Here is a 5,877-nt window from a genome sequence, read left to right on the forward strand (position 1 = left end):
GTAATGGTCTGAAAAGAAGATTGATATATAGGATTTTTGCATTTGTCTTCCGAAAAGATTTCGGGCATTAACGGTAAAGTACTGGGAGTGACGAATGGGTTTCGAGGTTTTACCGGGAGGGGCCACCCACCCGGGAGAGGACCTAATAGGCCCATGGGTGGCGCACCAGCCCTTTGTGGGCTGGTGAGGCCAGCCCAATAAGCCTATTTCGGCCAAGGCAAAAAAATAGGAATACAAGGAAAGAGGTGGACAAGATAGGAAGGAGTCCTCCACCAAACCTAATTGGAGGAGGACTCCTCCCTCCTTGCTTCGGCCGAAGCCTCCTCCTTGGAGTAGGAGGCAAGGAACCCTCCCCTTGGTTCCTCCTATATATAGTGGAGGTTTGAGAGGGTTTTTGCACCTCAAGCCTTTGTGCAGCCCTCTCTCCCTCCACTACTCCGTGACACCTCGCAGCTAGATCGGTACGACACGACGAAGCCCTGCCAGAGTAGGTCCACCATCATCACCGCCACACCCTCGTGCTGCCGGAGAATTCAGCTACCTCTTTGTCTTTTTTGCTGGATCAAGAAGGCGGAGATCGTCATCGAGCTATGCGTGTACTGAATGCGGAGGTGCAGTTCGTTCGGTGCTAGATCGGGACGAATCATGGGACGGCGACGATTTGGATCGCGGAGAAGTTCCACTACATCAACCGCGTTTCTTAACACTTCCCACTTAGCGATCTACAAGGGTATGTGGATCCGATCTCCCTCTTGTAGGTGATCATCACCATTATAGGTCTTCGTGTGCGTAGGAATTTTTTTGTTTCAAATGCAACGTTCTACAACAGAAACACCCCGAGTAGTATCTACATGGGGGCTGAAGCCGACGCTGGCAACTTTGAGATTAAAAACGGCCATGAAAGGAATTAAAATAATAAAAAACATACTTAACTTAGAACATGTATTGCTTAAACAGATTGTCCCTGGGTACATCAACATATATTTATTTTAATATTACATCCTTGGAGCCCGAGGACCATCCATAGCAGCAACGAAGTACAGCTCGGGGCGCGTGTGCTCCTTTCTGGCACGCGACGGGTCAGTAGCCATCTTCAGTGGCTTCACCCCGGGAAGTGAACCATCGTGCACGCAAAGGCCATCCAAACCCCCTCTATACATGCACAACGCTATAGGGCTTCGATCCGAGGCGCGACATCGATCAGCTTCCGCACCAGGGTGAAGTAGTTGTTCGGTAAGGGCTTGGTAGGCCACAACCGGACACACATGTCCTTCATAGCCAGCTCGGCCATCCTGTGTAGCTCTAGGAGCTGCTTCATCTGGTAGCTTAGATTGGGGTTAGTCTCAGGGGTCTCACACTAAGCCCAGAATAGCCGCTGCTCAGCATCCCCATCATGAGCCGCAAAGTACTTGGCCGCATCCGTCGCACTCTATGGGAGGTTGGTGAAGGTGCGTGCGGAATGCCATATCCGCGTGAGAAAGGGAAACCGGTTTCTACCAAAGGCACACTGTAGTAAGTATGGCTTACCGATTGCCATAAACTTGGCCTGGCGCACCTCTTCTTCATAAAACCTCCGCTCCACCCGCTCTGATTGGAGCTCGGCGGATAGCTTGGTTTGCTTGGCCGCTTGATCTTTGGCTTTTTGCTCCAAGGCATCGCACTTCAAGCTCGCCTCCTTTAGCTCTTGTTGGTCACCCTGGCCTCATGTTGCTTGCTGACGATCTTGAAGGTGTCCAGCTCGGCGGTCGTTTGTTTGGCTGACCGCCTTGTGGGAAGCGGCCCCTTGTTTGACCCACTCCACCTCGGCTCTAAGCTTTTCAAGCTCTTTATCTTGGGCTACTAGTCAAGAACAAAATGACGAAGGTCACTAGGCAGGGCCAGGATACTCCGTCAAGTATTACTAAAATATAACAATCGCATGCAACTGACCCTTCTTCTTGTCAAGACGACCATTGACACGGTCAAGCTCTTCATCGAACATCCGTAGTTTCCAATTAAGTTCGGCTAATTTCCAATGCATTAGCATTGGCAGGTGATGATGAGGCCTGCAAGGTGCACAATCCGTGAGCATATTCTCGGCCTAGTAAGCTAACTATGCTTGACCAAGTTTCTTAAAACAAACAATTTAAGCAAAGTCTTCGGGTAATTTTATATTTCCCTTTTTGAGTAATGGCTGAGTTTTTCAAACTCACCCCTGGCTCAGGGGCTGTCATACTGATACGTCTCCATCGTATCTACTTTTCCAAACTCTTTTGCCCTTGTTTTGGACTCTAATTTGCATGATTTGAATGGAACTAACCCGAACTAACGCTATTTTCAGCAGAATTGCCATCGTGTTGTTTTTGCGCAGAAACAGAAGTTCTCGGAATGACCTGGAAATTTACGAAGATTTTTTGTGGAATATAAAAAAAATACTGGGACAAGAATCAACCGGAGACGTGGAGCGAGGAGCCCACAAGCCCAGGAGGCGCCCCCCCCCCCCGACCGTGCCTGGCAGGCTTGTGAGCCCCTCGGGGCTCCGCCGCCTCCAACTCCAGCTCTATTTAGTCTCTTTCGCCCGGAAAAAAATCAGGGAAAAGAGTTCATCGCGTATTACGATACGGAGCCGCCGCCACCACCTGTTCTTCCTCTGGAGGGCAGATCTGGAGTCTGTTCTGGGCTCCGGAGAGGGAGAATCGATGCCTTCGTCATCACCAACCTTCCTTCATCACCAATTCCATGATGCTCTTCATTGTTCATGAGTAACCTCTTCGTAGGCTTGCTGGACGGTGATGGGTTGGATGAGATCTATCATGTAATCGAGTTAGTTTTGATGGGGATTGATCCCTAGTATCCACTATGTTCTGAGATTGATGTTGCTACTACTTTGCCATGCTTAATGCTTGTCACTAGGGCCCGAGTGCCATGATTTCAGATCTGAACCTATTATGTTTTCATCAATATATGCGTGTTCTTGATCCTATCTTGCAAGTTGTAGTCACCTACTAAGTGTTATGACCCGGCAACCCCGGAGTGACAATAACCGGTACCACTCCCGGAGATGACCATAGTATGAGGAGTTCATGTATTCACCAAGTGCTAATGCTTTGTTCCGGTTCTTTATTAAAAGGAGAACCTTAATATCCCTTAGTTTCCATTAGGACCCCGTTGCCATGGGAGGGATGGACAATAGATGTCATGCAAGTTCTTTTCCATAAGCACGTATGACTATATACGGAATACATGCCTACATTACATTGACGAACTGGAGCTAGTTACATATCTCCCCATGTTATAACTGTTGCATGATGAATGTCATCCGGCATAATTATCCGTCACTGATCCAATGCCTATGAGTTTTTCCTACTGGTCCTTGCTACGTTACTTTGCCGCTACTTCTGTCACTACTGCTGCTGTCACTACTGTTGCTGTCACTACTGCTACTGTTACCGCTGCTACTATTACTATCACGCTACTTTGCTACTGAAACTTTGCTGCAGATACTAAGTCTTTCAGGTGTGGTTGAATTGAAAACTCAACTGCTAATACTCGAGAATATTATTTTGCTTCCCCTTGTGTCGAATCAACAAATTTGGGTTGAATACTCTACCCTCGAAAACTGTTGCAATCCCTTATACTTGTGGGTTATCACATACCAGTAAAGGTATAGTTAAAATATATAGAACAATATTCACAAATGAGCGGTTTTACCTTAAAGCGTGTCAATAAGACGGTGAAGGCTTCATTCAGTCTATAGTTAACGGACTAAATGTTCCACAACACCACACGCATTGGGGTGCGATGTTCATCAGCAATAGAGGAGTCAGCTAGGATCTCCTCCATTATTGCCGACCCCTCGGTCGTATCCCATTCTGGTGCGGGTTGCACTGAGGAAGGCACCGAACTCATTGGGGCAGCTCGGGCGAAGTTTGGCCCTCGCTTCCGTTCTTTGAGGGGCCTATCTTCTGGGATGCAACGACGGGAAAGTTGGTCGCGGCTAGGGTCTCCTCGCCCTCGCTGGCTGGTATGTCATTGGTGGGTGGAACCTCACAGTCTCTAGCGTTCGAGGTGTTTACCTCGGCCATCACCTCCTCGCCCCTCGCATTAAGCGAGGTTTGATGGGAAGCCACCTCCACGGCCTCCTCGATGTCCTGGGGAAGGGAGGTGCGGGACGCGTTCCCACTCTCCGCCAACTCAGCTAGCAGCAAATCTCCCTCCGAGACCTGATCCATTGGCAGATCTCGGACGGGGCTGTGATAAGTAAAGATACATGCCGACCAATTAATATAGAACTCGGTATAAATTCACTCAACAAAGTCATCGGATTTCATACCTTTGAGCCAGGGGTTTGACCGTGGGGGCTCGGCGAGGAACCATCTCGAACTCCCCGGCTCGTCGTCAGAATCAGGACAGTTGTCGAGAGAAATGACCTTGCTTTTGCAAGGCCTCTTAGGGGCCCTAGGAGGCAGGAAATCTTTCGCCACCTCGTGTAGGGTTCTTGATACGTGCTACCTCTTGATCTTGCGTTGGTTTTTCCCTTGAAGAGGAAAGGGTGATGCAGCAAAGTAGCGATAAGTATTTCCCTCAGTTTGAGAACCAAGGTATTAATCCAGTAGGAGTATCAAGATGAGGCACCAATGAACCTACACAAAAACAAACAAACTTGCACCCAACGCGAAAAAGGGGTTGTCAATCCCTTCATGATTATTTGCAAGGTGAGATCTGAAGGTGAAAAGTGCAACAAAGTATTTTTGGTATTTTTGTAGATTTGAATATATGATGTGAAGTAGACCCGAGGGCCATAGTGTTCACTAGAGGCTTCTCTCATGATAGCAAGTATTACGGTGGGTGAACGAATTATTGTCGAGCAATTGATAGAATCGCGCAAAGTCATGACAATATCTAAGGCAATGATCATACATATAGGCATCATGTCCGAGACAAGTAGACCGATACTTTCTGCATCTACTACTATTACTCCACACATTGACCGCTATCCAGCATGCATCTAGTGTATTGAGTTCATAACAAATAGAGTAACGCCTTAAGCAAGATGACATGATGTAGAGGGATGAATTCATGCAATATGATATAAAACATATCTTTTTACCCTTGATGGCAACAACACGATGCATGCCTCGCTACCCTTTCTGCCACTGGGTGAGGACACCGCACGGATGAACCCAAAACCAAGCACTTATCCCATTGCAAGAATTATAGATCAAGTTGGCAAAACGAAACCCATAACTCGAAGAGAATTACAAGGATACGAAATCATGCATATAAGAGATCAGAGGAGACTCAAATAATATTCATAGATAATCTGATCATAAATCCACAATTCATCGGATCTCGACAAACACACCGCAAAAGAAAGTTACATCGGATAGATCTCCATGAAGATCATGGGTAACTTTGTATTGAAGATCCAAGAGAGAGAAGAAGCCATCTAGCTACTAGCTATGGACCCGACGGTCTGTGGTGAACTACTCACACATCATCGAAGAGGCAATGGTGTTGATGAAGAAGCCCTCCGTATCCGAATCCCCCTCCGGCAGGGCACCAGAACGGTCCCCAGATGGGATCTTGTAGAGACAGAAGCTTGCGGCGGCGGAAAAGTATTTTCGTGTCTCTCTTCTTTGGTTTCGGGATTTTAGAGAATTTATAGGCAAAATAGGTAGGGCAAAGGAGTCACGTGGGGCCCACAAGCCTGCCAGGCGCGCCCCCTAGGCCGCGCCTAGGGGGCTTGTGATCTCCCACGAGGTCTCCTGCCTTGGTTCTCAAGTCCCCTCATATCTTCTGTTATGGAAAAAATCATCCTGAAGGTTTTATTCCGTTTGGACTCCAATTAATATTCTTTTCTGAAAAAGGTCAAAAACACGGAAAAACATAAACTGG

The sequence above is a fragment of the Hordeum vulgare genome, chromosome 7H (genome assembly GCF_904849725.1).
Source record: "Hordeum vulgare subsp. vulgare chromosome 7H, MorexV3_pseudomolecules_assembly, whole genome shotgun sequence".
NCBI classification, from domain to species: Eukaryota; Viridiplantae; Streptophyta; class Magnoliopsida; order Poales; family Poaceae; genus Hordeum; species Hordeum vulgare.